Source organism: Vipera berus, assembly GCF_964194415.1.
Source record: "Vipera berus genome assembly, chromosome: 5".
NCBI classification, from domain to species: Eukaryota; Metazoa; Chordata; class Lepidosauria; order Squamata; family Viperidae; genus Vipera; species Vipera berus.
Window position 1 is genome coordinate 75477688 of NC_138207.1, and position 20565 is coordinate 75498252.

Below are 20565 nucleotides of genomic sequence, written 5' to 3' on the forward strand. Positions count from 1 at the left end.
TAGCCAAAGTAACAGATACCCATCCAGAATACATAGGCCACCAAAATACCTAAGGGATTTTGTAAAGAAATGACACCAACTGGGGGGTAAGGGGTGTTGTGTATGTAAATAGTTATGTAAATAGTTAGCAATAAGCCCTGGAAGAGATTGCAAACAGGGTGCAGATTTGCAAGGGTAAAAGCGGGAAAATAAGGTGCACTCATTGGACGCCACAACCAAGGAGCGGGAAAAGAGACTGTTCCTATTGGTTACCGTTCAATCGCTGTCTCTATATAAGGTTGCAACATTTGACAGTTGACAGTTGACTTTGTGTATTCAATAAACTCGTTAGTGTTAACCACTCTGAGTCCTCGTCAATTCGAACTAAACAAAAAGTCAAGCTGCTTTAACAAGATGACTTATTAAAACAGTCACCCTTTCTTTTTTCAGAATCATATCAAAGTATTGTTTCTGTGCCATCAGCTCTTCTGAAGCACCTCTTCTATGTTGTGACCATAATCTGCAACAATTCACTTTGATGATACAACATAATTTTATTAGCATGCGTGCAGTATTCACTTTGCGCTCAGCAAGGTTATGGCACTTTGTTGAGCCGCTATGACCAAAGCAGAACAAGAGTTTGTATACCCTTGGCCCATCAAACCATTACAGACTTGGGATGTAGGAAAACCTTTTATCCTACTGCTGTATGAATTGATTGATAGCTTATCTGGACAATGTCTCCTGAGAAGAGAGAGCTAGCTAGGGCTAATTGGCATCTGTTTTGTCTCATGAACTCCAAACAACCTTTTTTGCTTATTAACATCCTAAAATTTATGCCCCTTCTGTCGTCACACTTCATTTTAATGAACATGTGTGGTACTATGGGATGCAAATATGCAACATGTTTCACTACATGTAACGGATTGCCTATACAAAGGGAAAGTTATGTTTGTCCTGTCTGATCACCTTTCCTCTTTCATTTTCTCTGATGTCTTCACTTTAAAAGGGCATGTAAGATGGGTCTTCTCCTTTTCACAGGGAGACTCCACTTTATCAGAGTACTCTAATAAATTGCTTTTAAATGATCTTCCAACTTGGTTGCTTATTAGAAAAGGTTAACCGAGGCAGAACCTTGGGCCAAATTTGGCCACCAGTGGCTTCTGAGTATAATCTAAGTTGAGTATAAAGCTGATCATGGCCCTAGTAATCTGTCTCCAGTTGTTTCTGTCTTTCCATTGTATTCAGGCAGGGTGGGTGAGCTCTGTGTTGACTGTTTGATTTTTGTCATTGTATGGGACTAAAGAAGTGTACTTTCTTTGTTGCAGCCCCTGCCCTCTGGAGGTGTAATCCCTTGAAAATATACATAGTTCCCATTCTCTTGGGGTTCTGGACATCTCTTAAGATCTGGCTCTGTTTCCAGGCCTGGGTTTAGGTTATCCGTAGAACCCCTACTCCGTTTTTCTCGCACATTCTGTAAAAGGTAAAGGTAAAGGTTCCCCCGCACATGCGTGCTAGTCGTTTCCAACTCTAGGGGCCGGTGCTCATCTCCGTTTCAAAGCCGAAGAGCCAGCGCTTGTCCGAGGACATCTCCGTGGTCATGTGGCCGGCATGACTAGACGCCAAAGGCGCACGGAATGCTGTTACCTTCCCACCGTAGTGGTCCCTATTTTTCTACTTGCATTTTTAGGTGCTTTCGAACTGCTAGGTGGGCAGAAGCTGGGACGAGTAACAGGCGCTCACTCTGTTACGCGGCACTCGGGATTCGACCCGCCAAACTGCCGACCTTCCGATCGACAAGCTCAGCATCCTAACCCACTGAGCCATCTGTGTGCTTATGTGCTTTTTATTTTTCAGTGTTGTGCTGATTTTTGAATGAGATTATTTTTGCCTTTATTCACTAATTTCACAGGTCCAGTGCTTTTTTTGTAAAAGAAAAAGGTGCCGGAACTCACACATGTCATACAACCCGCCTTGCCTATCATACAAGGTTCCATCCAAAAAAGGTGCCGGAACTCCGTTCTGCGCGTTCTATGACAAAAAAAGCCCTGCACAGGTCAGATAAGTTATTTATATTACAGTTTATACTCTCTTCTGACAGGGAGTAAGAACTTACTGAGCTGCTAATTTTTTGTTTTATTGCAACTAGAACCCCACATACTACTTGTATTCCTTATGGAAGTGAGTAGCTAATTGCATTGTCTAGGATACAACAATAGACATTTACTATGTTTCTTCATGTTGTTATGCTTTATTGTTTGCAGTGCTATTTCTGTTCTGATTTAAAACACTAATAAAGTTGTCATTGTCTTTTGGAACTACTTTTTCTAGAAGTGCATATTTTGTGTCCAAACATATTTTTAAAAGCTGTGATATTATCTTAGGCATTTTAAGAGAGAAGCAAATCCCCCTAGTCTCAAAGGATCTTTTCAAAAGGCAACTGGTGTTCTGATGTTCTTTTTCATGAAAACATTTCCCTTCTCATCCAAGAAGTTTCTTCAGTTCAGAACTGAAGAAGCTTCTTGGATGAGAAAGGAAATGTTTTCAAGAAAAAAACCCACTAAGAAAGCCCACTTGCCTTTTAAAAGCACCTTTGGGTCAACCTGACCTGAATGATTGAGAATCTCCAGAGATATAAATTCCTCTAGGTTCAGTAACATTGCTTTCTATTATGATTTTTTTTGTTTCTTTGTTCAGCCTATATGCCAATTATGAACAAATAATTTTACAGGTAGTCCTATTTAGCAATCGCTTTACAGTGGTGATGAAAATGGGAACCAATCCTCACATTTACAAGCTCTGCAAATCTTTTATTGGTCAATGACTGAAATAAAATTTCTGTTTGTCTGACCTTTGCAGATAAGTAAAACCAGCTGAAGTATAAGCACAGTTCTGGTTTCACTTAGTGACCAGGTTGCTGGTTCCAATTTTAGTCGCTATGCAAGAACTACCTCTATAAAAGCCAGTTTTCACTGAATGCTATAAGGAAATCTGGTAATGTTATTATTTCAAAATTTAATTTACATATAGTTATTTAAAAATTCTAGCCAATCTTTTTCCACAAAAAAGCATTCTTTAGATTAGAGCAAGGGTAGGCAACCTTGGCTCTTTTATGACTCGTGAACTTCAACTCCCAGAATTCCTGAGCCAGCCATGCTGAGGGGAAAGAGAGAGGTTTCCAAGCTGAGCCATGCTGGCTCAGGAATTCTGGGAGTTGAAGTCCACGAGTCATAAAAAAGCCAAGATTGACTACCCCTGGACTAGAGCATTGTTTTATCAAACATTAATCAGCTTTTCCTGAGGGTGAAGGTTCATTCTCAGAGCTTGTGGGTTGGTTTCTGAATGTTTCGTTACCAGGCTAGATCTGCTGAAGATGCTACCTAGTCTGGTAACAAAATGTTCAGAAACCAACCCACATGCTCGGAGAATGAACCTTCACCCTCATCCTACACCAGAGCTACAGATGTTCGCCACTATTGCAAATTTTCCTGAAGTCCTAAGCCAATTGTCAAGTATACAAATCATACATTGTCTTACATAAAAACAGATTATTTGGTGTGCATAATTTACAAAGGCAAGTGTTTGGGACACGCTATACATCTTCCACAGATGTGATCTATTAATTTAGTTGAACTAAATTGTCACTTTGATTTACAGTGTTTCTTATAAAAGCATGATTACTGTGTGCTTCACAAAGCAAAAAGGTTTCCAACTTTTCTTGGCAGACAAAACATAACTCTGTGGATCACAAGCATTAGGCTCACCAAACAGAGCTTTAGGAAACCTGCCCACTATCCTTCACAATTGGATCAGAACGTGCGCACACACACACACACAAATTTAAATATAGGGATAGAAAATTTGCCCTTTGGTCCAAGCATAAGCCTCAGAGATCGCCCTTGAGCATTTGAGATCTATAACAAAACACAGTTGACTATCCAGTGGAAGAGGTTATAAGCCTAGCTTCTGATAGCTGATCACCTGGTCCAGAGAAGACAATCAGACACTGCTGCTTAATGTATCTTACTTGGAAAGGGAAGGAATCCAAAAGCCCATGGAGGCTCTCAATTGGTTTTCCTTGCTAGAATTCTGTTGTTTGGCCAGAGCTGCCATCCCTGAGAAATAGGATTGGCTCCCACTTTGACACTCTTTCGCAAGGTCCTGAAGACCTTGTTTTGCCAACAGGCCTGGGGAACCCAGAGCGGGTTGGAGCCCATCAAGTGGTTTATTTGACTGATTGACTGTTGTTGCCAGGGATGTTGGGGAATTATTGCTTTTTATTGGTTTTTTTATATTGGTTTTTTTTTATCTTAGTAAGACACCTGGAGTTATTCAGAGTGAACTGGGCGGCCATATAAATTTTCTTAAATAAATGAACAAGCAAATAAGAAAATAGTGAGACTCGGAATATAAGACTTTGTGGTTACGTTTTTTAAATGGCATGTAGATAAGAGTTTATCGCCAGGTGTCTATTGATGGCTGATTTGTCAGAATGCCAAGCTTTCAGGAGTTCTTTAGTATTTGGGGATTGACATTTTTTTTTATTCAAGGAAAGAAAGAAACATTTTTCCTTCTTCTTAAACTAAAGAAACTAGTATATTAGAACTCATCTGTAGGCTAGACCCTTCAAGCGAGCCTCTTGAATTATTGCTAATTTTTATTAAAACAAAACAAAACAAAAACAAAACCATTCCTAAAGAAAAAGAAGGAGGAAGGAAGTGTCCACTAGAGCGATGTTGTGGAAGTCTTTTATATATATATATATATATATATATATATATATATATATATATATATATATATATATATATATATATATATATATATATATATATATATATATATATATATATATATATATATATATATATATATATATATATATATATATATATATATATATATATATATATATATATATATATTAAGTATTTGTCAAGGCTTTTTGAGTGTACCTTGCTAATTAACTCTTTCATTCCTGTTTTGGCCTGACTCAAGGCTTATCCACAGGATATAGTCAACTTATGACAGCTCATTATTTGTGCAAATTATTCAAATTGCTAATAAAGAATTTTGGGAGGCTGAGATGATCATTTCGAACTCTTTATGTTCTCATCAGTCAGTCATACCCTTTATCCCAGGTTCGAATCTCAGATAAAGGGTATGACTGACTAATGAGAACATAAAGAGTTCGAAATGATCATCTCAGCCTCCCAAAATTCTTTATTAGCAATTTGAATAATTTGCATATATATATATATATATATATATATATATATATATATATATATATATATATATATATATATATATATATATATATATATATATATATATATATATATATATATATATATATATATATATATATATATATATATATATATATATATATATATATATATATATATATATATAAAAATATAAATATATAAATATAAATATATATATATATATATATATATATATATATATATATATATATATATATATATATATATATATATATATATATATATATATATATATATATATATATATATATATATATATATATATATATATATATATATATATATATATTACATGGGAAATGCTAAGTAGAAGCCATTAACAACTGTATTATATTTTCTCTATTGCTTTTCTCAATACTGCCAACTCTTTCTAAGTATACTTAGCAACTGTCATTTCGATGATAGGTCACATAAAAAGAAAAAGAGGCATAAATATTCACTGAACAGAAATAGTTCCTAACTTCAAGGACAAGAAAGGAACTAGAGTTTTATTTCAAAATTAAAGAAGATTGATGGAAACATATTGGAACATCACATGAACTTCCTCCCTTTCAATCTCTCCCTGCTCTCTCTATTCAGTTGCTATGACAACCCTTCCTACGGACCTAAAATTTAACGGAATTGCACCAAGAAATGGTATTGTTTAAGCAAGGATACTGCAAATATTTTAGTCTGTAACTTTGGGAAACATAACCACTTGGGGAGCTCTACTTTTAATGTAGAGGTGATCAGCTGATTAAAGATGCAAAAAAGCTTTGGGCACAATTTATGACAGATCATGGATTATATTGAAAACAAAACTTATCTTCCAAATCCTGCAAGAGATTAAGTGTTGTTGGAACACTTTAAGGACCCTTCCATGTAGACATGGTTTCACCACATAAGTTAACAGAATGTTAGGCACAAATAAGAAGAGCCATATTTGAAGAGTTCCACTAGCTATTTTATTGCTCAAGCCTTTACATAGGAATCTACTCAGACTGGTGGTTTGCATCTGAGTGAGACTAAGTAAGGTTCGGCAGCATTCGGACTTCATCCTCATAGGTATTCTAGAATAAGTCTCCATTTGACTCCTCCTCCTCATCTCACCTAGTCTCCTTGGAGCTGGGAAGGATGGAGAAAAGAAGGATCAAAAGAACACATGGTTGGTAAATGCAGGAAAACAAAACTTCGTGCTTCAAGCCTCATCTCCTTGCTATGTTAGCCTAGTGGTTGCACAGAGAGAGGAGCAAGGCTTTTTCTTCTAATCATTTCCAAAGATGGCTGCATGCTGTTTACAGTACCTAGATGTTGGGGTGGAGCCAAGGGAAGTGATTTCCTACCAATGAAAAATGACATCCCACAGAATGGGAGAAACCACCACAAAACCCCAATTGACTTTTTCCATCCTCCCAGTTTTGTTTGTAAGGACACAATCCCTGGGAGACAGGAACTCTATTGCTTCTACCCTCTAAGAATGATAAAGGTAAAAGTAAACGTTTCCTCTGTCCAGTTGTGTTTGACTCTAGGGGGTGGTTCTCATCTCCATTTCTTAGCTGAGGGAGCCAGCATTGTCCAAAGACAAAGATGACTGTTTGTCGAGATGTATGGAAACATTGTTACCTTGCCACCAAAGTGGTACTTGGCAATGAAAAATAATGGATAAAATAGTTGCCCTTTTTTGGTCAGGAAAGATACGGTAGAGTGATCAATTGAAAGTTATATTTAAATGGCAAAAAAACAACCACAATACCCCAGCCTTTAAGCAAGCAGATTAACGTTTTTTCCTGGATAGAAAATTTACTAAAGGTGGGAAAATAAGTGGTGAAATATTAGAAAGTACAAATACTCATGGAAAGGTAGTAGAAATGAATATTCTTGAACAAAGTGAAAATGGTTGTGTAAAAGAGCAAGTTTGTGTTCACTTTATTATACATGAACAATGACTGTGTATGTCAGGAGAAGATTAAAAATAAGTTGGGTTGCCTAAGAATTGTATTATAAAACAGAGATTTAGAAAAGAATAAAAGGGTGTTGAATAATTGTGGAAGAGTGAGTGGGCAGAGAAGAAAAAGAAGACTCAGCTGAATGGAGTTAAGATTCTTAAAAATGAAGAAATGAGTATTTCAAGGAAGAAAAGGCAACTTATGAATTGGTGCATTGATACGGCAGAATCAAGGATGGTTTGTAAAGATAGAAAGGTATGAAAAATATAATGAATGGTTGGTGCAATCTAGATTGAGCTGTAAAGTATTTCTTTTTTTATATGCTGCATCTTTAATTGATTTTACTTTCCGTAGCTCACTTGTTTTGTGTGATTTGTATAAAGTTGTTACAATGAAATGGAATAACATGAAGACATATCTATGTCTGTGTATCTGTATTTCTAGTTCTAAAGTTTTTCTTCCACTCATTGAATCAGGACACTACATAGGGTTTGGGGGTAAATTTTGTTAGTCCACCCTTTTGTTCTGAAGTAAACAAAAATGGTGGCCTAGCACAGTGGGTACCCAACCCCTGGCCCATGGCCCACTACTGGGCCGTGGCCTATTCAAAACTGGGCCACACCAATAGAAGGTTGGCATGCAAGCGGTGGGCCAGCGCATGTGTACACATATACCTGGCTTGCACAAGTCGAGCTGCACACACATGCAAATGCATGTCAGCCTGCCATTCATGCAAATCAAGCTGCTGGGCCACCAAGCCACAAATGTTGGAGACCAGTGGCCTAGCAGTTAAGACTCTGGGCTTGTCAACCGGAAGGTTGGCAGTTCAAGACCCATGCACCATGGGACAGGGTGAGCTCCTGTCCTTGCCCCATCTCCTTGGTGGTTGTGCAGTGGTTAGAATGCAGTACTGCAGGCTACTTCTGCTGACTGATGGCTGTAAAGCACTGTGAAGCGGTATATAAATCTAAGTGCTATTGATATTGCCAACCTAGCAGTTCAAAAGCATGCAAATGTGAGTAGATAAATAGGTATAAAAATAGTGGGAAGGTAGCAGCGTTCCATGCACCTTGGCATGCTGGTCACATTACCACAGAAGCATTTTCAGACAACATTGGATCCCTTCAGCTAGGAAACAGAGATTAGCACTGCCTGCTAGACACAGCCATGAGTGGACAGGGGAAACCTTTACTTTTATCTTTTTGTTCTGAAGTAACCCCTTTCAAACAAACAGCAAAGATGCTGTTTGTTAAAGCTAAGATAAGTGTGACCATTAATTATCATGGTCTGGGACTGAACCTGGCAGAGCACAAAGCACACGTGCACAAATATATTGTAATAGTATCTGTTATGTTCAACAATTACAAACATCTGCCAATATGTAATTATTTTATCCAACAAAAATTTAAGATTATACTCCTACTTCATTATCATGTGAATCAGAACAAATAAACTGCACAGCTCTTTTAAATCACGTTTTAGTGTTAATCCAAAAGTGTAGAATAAATCAAATTCTTCCAGATAAGCAAGGATACAATCTTTCTCAAAGAACCAAGTAGTATACACGCAGCATATCTTTTTTCATTTTTGAGTAATCCTCCTGGCTCTAATCCCAGTCTAAATAGGGTCAATTCCCTGTATATTTAATTACATTTTGACACACAGTGAGCCAGATGTTATCACTGGATTTGCCATTTTATCCACCTATCAAGTCCTTCCCAAGATCTTGGGATAGGCAGATGTACGTGTTTGATGGTCTTAAAGGTTATTGTTGCGGGATGTAAACTATTAGGAGAAAAGCTGCCTTTATTTATTATTACATTATTATGAGTGAGTAATCTGCAATTAGATTCATAGACTAAGACTGGAGAAAATGTAATAATTCAAGTCCTAACCAAGGAACTAAGAATTATTAAGGTAACCCTTAAGGATACAGGCAGTTCGAAGCAAGATGGTCTTTTTTGTAAAATTAAGGTGTTCAAATCTGATAAATTCAAAATATCAAGGGAGTCCGTTAGCTATTACTATTACTACTACTCCTACTCCTCCTCCTCCTCCTCCTCCTCCTCCTACTACTACTACTACTACTACTACTATTATTATTATTATTATTATTATTATTATTATTATTATTATTATTATTATTATTATTATTATTATTATTTGCATAGTCAGGAAGATGTTTAGATTGGACTTGACATTTTTGTTTACTTACTGAGTCCATTCCAAGGAAATGGGATAGGCAGATATTGTTATTTGGTGGTGTTAAAAGTATCATTGCAGGATGTAAGCTATATCAACGAAAGTTGCCTTTTGCAATTGACTGATGGCTATGCTCAAGATCTTTTGGAATTGCACCCAAGGTGCCAATTGCTATTGGTACTATTTTTGCCATTACTATTTTAAAATCTGGAATCCCAATGTGTACATGTAGCTAAAAGCAAATGTTTCAGAAAACTAAATTATCTTCAGGAACACTTCCCCCCTCCCTCCTAAAAATGTAAGAGAGATACTCATTTGTATGCTGTGTAGATGCAGGTCTGTTTCATTGCTATGGTTATTACTCTGATACTATTTCAAATGATCTTCTCAAATCTCATAAACCAGATGTTACATAATTACACTGCCACGTAAACTAGAAACTGGCTTAGTCACCGAGAACTTACTATATATTCCAGAATCAGTTCCTTAATTTTTATTGTGTTATAATAAGTTTAAAAAATGTGTGGGGGGGGGGGAGAACACAATAAAACCAGTAAGCATAAAGTTATGGTATATGCCAAATAATAATGTAGACATAAGTCAGCTTGTTTATTCAGAAAAAAATAGTCTTTATAGGTTGAGTGAGATCAGTTTCCAGATAGGTTTATAAGGGATTGCAGCCAAAGATATTATTTTAAGATATCAACAAGTCCCCAGATGTAGTTCTCTCTCTTTCCCTTTCATTGTCAAATTTCAATCAATCAATCAGAATAGAGCTGGAAGGGTTGTTGGAGGTCCCCTGCTCAAGCAGAAGACCCTATATCATTTCAGACAAGTGGCTGTCCAGTCTCTTCCTAAAAACCTCCAGTGATGGAGCACCCACAACTTCTGAAGGCAAGCTGTTCCACTGGTTAATTCTTCTCACTGTTAGGAAGTTTCTCCTTAATTCCAGGTTGCTTCTTTCCTTGATTACTTTCCATCCATTGTTCCTTGTGTTGCTTCAGAAAATAAGTTGAACCCCTTTTCTTTGTGGCAGCCCCTCAAATACCGGAATATTGTTATCATGCCATCCTTAGTGTTTCTTTTCTTTAGGCTAGCCATACCCAATTCCTGCAACAGGAAGGATTCTCTGCTAGCAGGAAGGATGGTACCAGGCAGCTTTGATGCACTTTGGTCAGTTTGTCACAAGCAAAACTGAAGCCCAATTTTACCCCAAGTCTGCTCACATTGGGTTCATTCCCACAGTGTCCTTGCTCTGCTTATTTCTTGAGGATATGTGTTCCCAGTGGAGCTTCTGTCTCACAGGAAATCTGCTGCTAAGGTAGGCTGAAAGCAGTCCAAGGTGTTGTGGCAGACAAGTAAAGTTTTCCCATTTCTTGTAACAGAATTGCCCATCTGGGCAATCCATGGCATATGGAAGATGGACCTCCAGAGGTGAATGATCTGTTGGGCTCCAGTTGGCTGGCAGTTCTACTATGGGGCATTTCTTCTGCCCAGCTGCTACGCTCAGCAACTCCATGACTATTTGTGTTGTGGCTGTCAGAGAGAATAAGCTCAGCAACTGGCCTACTTTTGTATCTGAGCTTCTCCTTTTCTAATTAGGCTATATATATATATATATATATATATATATATATATATATATATATATATATTGATATGCATTTCAAACTTATTTGTTCTCATCAGTTAGCCATACCCTTCTGAGATTCGAACCTGGGCCGATTGCACCTTAGGCAATTGTTCTAACCTTTTAAGCCACTGGCTCTTTCTCGCTTTGTTAGCTGAGAAGCAAGGGAGATATGTGTTAAATGTTTGTTAAGTATTTAGATTACCTTGCTAGGCCCCAAACATGGGACAAATCTTATTTCCTGTTTCAGCCTATCTTGAAGGCCATCGAACAGGCAGTAGTCACAGCATATCAGTCTCCCTTTAATTCTTTGTTAGCAATCCCAAAAATTTACACAAATATGAGCTGTCACTGCTGTGACTACTGCCTGTTGATGGCCTTGGGTTAGGCTGGAACAGGAAATAAGATTTGTCCCATGTTTGGGGCCTAGCAAGGTAATCTAAATACTTAACAAACATTTTATATATATATCTTGGCAATAGAGGACAGTGAGTTGGTTGTCTGGAAGGAACTGGATCATCATTTAGACTCAAGATCCTCCTTAGATGAAGAAGAGATCAAAAGGAGGCATATCAAAAAGCAGATCCCATGTTGTCCAGCTCCAGCAATGAGATTGGGGGTATTGCTAGTCCACTCCTCTGAACCTAAACCTAAAGGTTTCTGACCCAGATCAAAAAGCCCTTTCTCTCTGCTCTCAAGAACTCTACCATTTCAAGAGAGAAGAGATGAAAAAAGACAGAAAAGTATATGGATGCTTGACTATGCCAAAAGCCACCGGATCTCAGCCAAGGTTACTTAAAATTAATTCAGGTTGCAGAACACGGCTGCCTTATAAAGGCAATGTGGATTTTTTTCTCTTAAAAATGTCTCAGTATCACACTTCACCTGATCTGTCTCCGGATTTCTTCCTTCACTGCTCCCCATCCTGAAGTATCCTTGTACAAACCTTGAGATAACTCCGGTTTTTTGTTTCTGCTAAAAGTCAAATAAAAAGAAATGCATATGAGTTTCGTAGAGACTGCTACAGTTGGATAGAGGTAGGGGAGAAATTCAAGTGGTTTACAATTAAATTTAATTTCCCATTTTTAAGCACTACACAAATTGCATCTTCTTTTAAAATTCACATAATCTGAAAGTTGCAATGCAGTACTCCCGCTTTAGAAATTTCATGAGCCGTGGAAATAAAGAAAGCAAAATGCTTTACATAATGGAGTATAGTTTGCAGACAATATGTAAGCTTGCAGAAACAGGCACAAGATACATATTTAATGCACTTTTTAAAAAAACCTGTTAGCCAGGAATGGGATAACCTAACTTTATAATTGAAAACATGCACAACCATAATTAATATATTTGTAAAAAAGGTACAACTGAAAAACTTGTTAATTCCTTTTATAGGACGATAAAGAGGGAAGAAAAATTCTGCCTTTTCTCAGGAGAAAAATGATGCAATATTGCAGACAGAAAAAGTTACCAGTCTGCATATATGACTGTACAGGTTTAGATTACTTTTTAGTCTATCCTAATGTCTTCTAATGGTAACTTTGGGCATCATCAGCATGTTTTGGAGGTTACCTTATATATGCTGATTTTTAAAAAATGTAGTCTATATTTTTAAATAGTCTGACATCTCCATCAGTAAAAAGGTAAAGGTTCCCCCGCACATGTGTGCTAGTCGTTTCCAACTCTGGGGGCCGGTGGTCATCTCTGTTTCAAAGCCGAAGAGCCAGCGCTTGTCTGAGGACGTCTCCGTGGTCATGTGGCTGGCATGACTAGACACCAAAGGCGCACGGAACGCTGTTACCTTCCCACCATAGTGGTCCCTATTTTTCTACTTGCATTTTTACGTGCTTTTGAACTGCTAGGTTGGCAGAAGCTGGGACGAGTAACAGGCGCTCACTCTGTTACACGGCACTCAGGATTCAACCCTCCAATTTGCCGACCATCTGGTCAACAAGCTCAGCATCCTAACCCACTGAGCCACCACGTCCCTCTATCTCCATCAGGAGGAAGTGCAATTCATTCCTGGGCCGTTCCAGATCAAGGTTCCTTCCTGGATTCTGTCTGAAGCACGTTGTGGGACTTTGTTTATACATTATATAAGAAACCTGTTTGAGAAGTGTGATGAAAAAATATTCTCAAATATATACAATTTGTAGATCTGTTTCTAGTGTGTGTGTGTGTGTGTGTGTGTGTGTGTGTGTGTGTGTGTACATAATGAAGCTGAATCACACTACATTCTTCACTGTTCTATCACAAATTCTTGGAATCAATCGTGCAAATTTTTGTTAATAATTCAGTATGTTAAGGATGGAATATTTCCAGATGAAAAATTAAGTTAAGTATTAGTTAAGGCATTATTTTGTTTGTGGCAGAAGGTTTCAAAACTGAAAATCTTGCAAGTGTTCTTTTTCTTTAGCACAACATTAAGTGAAAGATGTTGGTACAATACCTACTTACTATGAATCTTATATAATGAATGAAAGCTTGAACATACAGCTCCAACAAGTCTGATGTTAAACCTTAAGAAAACATCTTTGTAAGCATCTTCATTCAGTCATGAAAGTTTGAGCTTTATTAAGTCACTTACTAAATGAAAGTATATACTATACTTTTCCTATATAACCAGTTTTCTTTGCTAACAAAAAATGGGACAACATCTGTGAAATGAGTAGATAAGTAGTAGCACAGCAAGACAAAAATCTTTATCTGAGGATGTCAAAAACATATATATATATATATATATATATATATATATATATATATATATATATATATATATATATATATATATATATATATATATATATATATATATATATATATATATATATATAAAGTTCTTGGGTTAGTAAATGAAAAATAGAAGTTTAATTTTGACTCTATTAGGCACTTCCAACCTACCCCTATGGTAGGATTGTCTACCTATTTTCTTTTGATAAAGTACATGTGACACCATAAAATAGGACAATCTAACTACATTTCTAAGCTGAATAGAAAAATAAATTTTCTATTCCTGTGTCCCATTTCTTTATAGCATATTATTGTGACTGTTGCCTTGTTATGTCAAAGACAATATTTTCCCTTCTCTTTTATCCACACAAAGAAGAGATGTGTTGACCATTTTCATGCCTAGATATATCACAGCAGGGGCTGAAGTGTACTAAAATGAACAATCACTTGACACCATTTTCACGTGGATAGACAATGGGAACCTTGAAGAAATTAATAATTGGATGACTTATCCTCGATTTTAAATGAACCAGAAAGATTTATCTTGTGAACAATACCACAAACACCAAGGATCAATAAAAGAAAAAAAAATCCTATTCTTGGAAAAATATGCAAGTGAGATCTCTAACTATAGAATCAGAGAAGTGCTCCTTTTAGTGCAACAAGTATAGCAATCTGGGTAGCAAAGAAGAAAAAACTATTGAAGAATAATTTATCTAAGAAAATAAAAAAGACTATTTTGTGCGTTTAATGATAAGAAGAATATCCTTTAGCTAGAAAAATTTAAAAGTAGCCAAAGTCCTTTAAAGCTTCCCCCATTTTGTTTTAAAAGAAAATGCTTTCTTGTAAAGATGGAAATAAAAATATTTTGTTATTTTTCTGGGATACTTCTGTGCCTGTTTGATTTGATTAAACCAGTTTTAGTCAATGATTTTAATAAAGGTAAAGGTTCCCCCACACATGCGTGCTAGTCGTTTCCAACTTTAGGGGCCGGTGCTCATCTCCGTTTCAAACCCGAAGAGCCAGCGCTTGTCCGAGGACAAGGTCATGTGGACTAGACGCCAAAGGCGCACGGAACGCTGTTACCTTCCCACCGTAGTGGTCCCTATTTTTCTACTTGCATTTTTACGTGCTTTCAAACTGCTAGGTTGGCAGAAGTTGGGATGAGTAACAGGTGCTCACTCTGTTACGCGGCACTCGGGATTCGACCCACCAAACTGCCGACCTTCTGATCGACAAGCTCAGCGTCCTAACCCACTGAGCCACCACATCCCTTAATGATTTTAATAGCTCTTTTCAAATAGACATATTTGTTAAACTAAGTAAGAAAAATTAAAGTAGCCTGCTGCCTCTGGGCTATTTTCCATAGAGTGAAGATTCAAGGAAATTATACAAGTTGCTTTCTTGATACTATATTTATTCAAAAGGCATTACCATCCACAGAAATTTTGGCGAAAAAAATGCTCAGAGACAGGATGGACCAGATTAAAAGAAAGCTATTGTGGTTTAAGCCCTTTGGCTACTTCTATTTTTAACATACTATTCTTCTATCTTCATCCCTAGAAATCCCCACAGATGAAGAAATATCTAAACATTTATTTTAAACTCACACTATTACCTCCTTTTCAAATGAAACAGATAGTTATTATTGTATTTTGACAGTTGAAGAATCTGAAAGTTTGAAAAACTAACATGATGATAAAAAGGATACAAAAAGTACTGTACAAAGAAATAATAGGGAGTTTTACTTTAAAAAATATTAAAATGATAATAGATAGTTTAATTGTTGGTTGAGAGATCATATTTGACCAGTCATACAACTAGAGAAGAATAATAAAACAAAGAAATGATAAATATAAATGTCATATCAAATAATCATGTAAGATATATGCAAAAAGAAAACCCTCAGAAAAATCAAGTTAGGTATCATCTTACCAACATATGCACTATATTTTTATTCTTTTCAGTTCAGGAGTCCAGCATGTAAAATTATTTTATAACCAGAAGTTATAACGATGGAAATGAAATGACAATGAAATGTTGAAGGCAGTACTGTGACAGCTTTGCTCACCATGATACAATGACTGTAGACAGGTGTGTCCATATGGGGTTATCCAAAAAGTCAGGATGGTTCCTGCAATGTATGTAAAATCTGAGTGGAGCTTGGATTTCATTGCTGTAGCTGTCATCATATCTGTTTTGACCACATCATATCCTGGACCCTTTGGATATCCCTGCATGCAGGGGAATAATGAAACTAGAAAGCCAAGGATACTCATTAAATAACAGTTGTGTTTGGCTGAGTGTTTGAACTTGGCCTTCTCTTAAAGAAAGCACAAATAGATTTCCATGGGAAGCCCTCAGTATCTTCATCCCTATGAAAGTTCTTCCTACTCCAGTACAGGTAGTGCTCGACTTATAACAGTTCATTCAATGACGGTTCAAAGTTATAATGGCACTGAAAAAATGTGAATTATGACTGTTTTTCACAGTTATGATCTTTGCAGCATCCCCATGATCATGAGATCAAAATCCAGACGCTTGGCAACTGGTTCATATCTGTGACCATTGCTGTGTCCCAAGGTCATGTGATCATCTTTTGCGACTAATGTACTGGCCTTACATACTGTAAGTACTTGCTTATGTTTAAACTGTTGCTAATGACTGAATTCACTTGCATGTGTTGTAATGATTGCTGGGCCGAAGTAGACTGGCTGTCTCCAGCTGATTAAGTAGTGTTTGGGCAGGAAACTGCTGCTTTAAACCTATTGGTCGCTGCCTAGAGACCAACCATATAAATAACTGTGCAGCAGCTATTAGATTGCTTCTGTTATGTTCTGACTCTCAATAAAGCCTGTTGCTGTTTGAACCCTCCGTCTCGCTGAATGCCTGCAAGAACCGAATACGTAACAGCAACCTTCTGACAAGCAAAGCCAATGGGCAAGCCAGATTCACTTAATCGTGTTGCCAGCTTAACAGTTGCAGTGATTCACTTAACAATTGTGAGAAGAAAGGTTGTAAAATGGGGCAAAACCTACTTAACAAATGTCTCACTTAACAACAGAAATTTTGGGCTCAATTGTGGTCCTAAGCCCAGGGCTACCTATAATTATATAGGACCATGTGAAATTATAGAGTGCTTTCCAGTGAGTCTTTTTTATTTTATCTGGGCTATCAGGTCAAAACTATTTTTGCTGAAGAGAAAGTTCCAGCTGGAACTTTCTCTTCAGCAAAAATAAATGGTTTTGACCTGAGAGCCCAGATACAAAATGTCTTTGAAAGGACCAGAAGTTCATCCATTCAGCTTTCATAGTCTTTGACTTTCTCATATGACTGAACGTAAGTGAATCTAAGAATGTGCAATGGAAATATGCCATTGTCTCTTACAAGAAGGAAAAACTAAGTTATGAAATTGGCTCATTAAGAATACATTATCTATGTTTCAAGTGAAAGCTGTCATTCAATTCCACACACATTTTCAGAGAAGAAAATATTTCTCATTTCTTGCTGAAGAGCAACTTCCTTTGCCAGGCCACGGGGGCAACTGGGAGAAGTGCGCTGACAAAACCTGTTCTCTATCTCAATTCTGTAGATAAACTGGAAAACTATATTAAGAATAAATCGGGATCATGCATTATTTTTGTTATCAATATTAAGTGTTTGGTCCTCATTTAAAATGAGTAAATCACAGTCTTCTGTTATGGTAAAAGATAGGGGATACTATTAGTGAAACTATACCAGTCTTTTTTGCAAATGTCTCTTCTATTGGGAACTGATTTTCCCCTTTGATGTGTCCTAAAATCAACTGTTCAAGAAAATACCATGGAATGCATTTGAATGGATAAATCTATGGTTATGGGCAAGGAGATAACTAAATCATCCTTTTGCCCAAATGGAGCATTGCACTGTATACTACTCTCCCCATGAAAAAGACCTAAGGTTACATAAAACACTTTTTGCACTGTAGTGGATTGGTGCCAGATGCAGTTAAGAGTGCAATTATCAAAATCAGCAGGACTTTCAGTTAGTCATGATTGGATATAAGCAATGAATAATAAATCCAGTAACTAACCAGTGTGTCCTTTCATGATATCCCAAATCTTCTGTCACAAAACAGCTATCTCATTCTATCTAGTAGTAGGTTGGCTCTTCTGCCACTCATTCCCTCATGTCCACAACTGAATTTCTGTTTCAAAAATAATTTGAGATTAAGAATGTGCACCTCCCAAGAGAACATGCAGATTAGTCTTTTGTACCAGACATCAATTATGTTGAAAAGTGTTATTAGAGGACTCAACAGAGCCTTCCATGAGAAACTGTGGTGTTTGGAGATCATATATCCTCATTGCTTTGATACTGGGACCATCTGTCACAACCAAAAATAGGGAATAAGGAGAGATTTGACCAGAACTACTTCTTGCAAACAAAAACCTTAATAATATCAGGAATACAATTGGTAGGGATTCTATTTTCCCCCCCTGGTTTACCTTTACCATATGTAAAATGGGGAGGCCATTAATATCCAAAACAGTAATTTGAATATTGATAAAATATATAAGGATATTTTTGCTATTCTTATGCATAATTTTATTATACCTGTACTTTAAATGCACTATAATTCTACAGGTATGGAATAAATTTCAACAATATCTCTACATAAACATACAAACCATTTCTGTTCCTTTTCAAAAAGGCTGTCACTGGAAACTCAGCAAGGTTTTAAACATTTCCATGTATAAAAAGTACAATATTTATTTCTGTCTCTGCAATAGTTTGTAGCTTAAGGTTTTTTCCCTTGTTTCGTTTGTCCCTTTAGCATTTATAGCCTAGTTTTTTTCCCCATCTATTGGTAAAAAATTTAATGTCATAATATCACCTAGATCAGTTTCAGTGACTAAGAATGAGTATGAAGTTTATGCACATACATGACCCTAATCCCTTGCACTTAAATTTATAGACAAAAACATAGTTGAATGTTATATCAAAATCTACTGAATTTAATTTAATTTAATTTAATTTTAATTTTATTGAATTTATATACCGCCCTTTCCCGAAGGACTCAGGGCGGTTTACAGGGTATAATTTTTAAAACATTAATACAAAAATTAAGACCAATTTTAAAAAGATTAAACTAAGTCCCTGCAACATGTAAAACCCCAGTTAAAACCCCAATTAAAACTCAGCCTGAACCGGAAAGCTCAAAGAGCCAGGTCTTCAGGTCTCGGCGGAATGATCGAAGGTCGGGGGCAGTCCTAAGCTCCGCAGGCAGCTGGTTCCAGAGGGCAGGCACCCCCACAGAGAAGGCCCTCCCCCTGGGTGTCATCTGCCAGCATTCTTTGACCGGCGGCACCCTGAGAAGACCCTCCCTGTGGGAGCGCACAGAATGAAGGGAGCTTGATGCCGGCAGCAGGTGTTCCCTCAAATCAAGATAAATGAATCAAGATAAATGATATTTTAAATAGAATAAATAGTAATATTGTTATAGTGAACATAACTTAAACCAATGTTTTTTGAACTTGGCAACTTCAAGGTGCGCGGACTTCAGTTCTCAGAATCCCTCATCCAGAATCCCTCATCCACCTTCAGGATATCTGTGTGGGTGAGTGGGTCTCAAAATGGCAACTGAGACTAATTAAATTATTAAAAAGATGATGGGCTGTGTGGAAAAAAATATGGAGTTTAGCTTGCATGTTTTTAGCCACTATATTGAGTTTCTGACACTCTCTTCTATGCCTCAGCCATGGTTCGTTCTAAGTTTTCAGTCTCTATGCCATGCATGCTATATGATGTGGCGTGGATGTGAAGCACAACAATTGTTCTGTCCTACAGTTATTCAAAATACTAATTCATAACACATGAGAAACAGGGTTTTTAAGCTAATTCATAGAAGTTAAAATGAAATAGTCATTTAAGCTATTGAGTTTAGTTTTTGTTTATTACATTTATGTGCCATCCCACTCACCAATAAAATGACTCTGGGCCATTCAACCCTCTGCTCAGTGTGAGAATCCAGGTGGCAGCATTGCTGACGAATGAGTTTAGTTTTTACTTGAATACATTGAAGTGAAGTGCAGCTCACTACACTTTTAAGAATTTATGCCACCACAACTGTACAGAGTGGCTGGGAGTTGGGTAGCATATAAATTTAATAAATTAGAGTAAATTAATCGTGACAACACTTTTGATTTAGGTTCCTAGGGATATTACTGCTTGCCCAGAGGCAATTGCATCTACCTGCTTTGGAAGTTATTGTCTCCTTGGCCTTATTCTTGCATGGTAAAGCAGTCAAAATATTCTGGGATTTTAGTTACTAAGTAACAGACCTTCGTTTGATAGTGTCTTTGAAGCTTTCCTGTAGAGTTGCCACCAAATGCTTCAAAAGCAGTTCAAAGGTGATGAGTGGAAATAAGTTGTGCTAGTAATCTCCTTTTCCAGTCTACTGCTCTCTATGCTTTGACTCTTAGAATATCCAGCTTCATGGCCATATTGTTGGATATGCTGGATGGGAAGTCTTGTGTTTCCAAAGTATCTTGGTATTATAAGACTTTTAGTTAGTGAGGAACAGGCTGATTTTCATAATCTGTATGTCATAAAATGGAATCCAATGGTCAATTTCTACAGACAAAACTATTTTCCTCTGGGAGAATAACATGCTTTCAATATTTGCATCAGAGACTCTTCAGAATCTTCCAAAGCAGATGTTCAAAATGTAGAACGACCTGTCGGGAGGGGTGGAATTCTACTAATGAAAATTTGGCAAAAAACCCCAAAACAAAACACACACCCTATAGTGGCCACTATT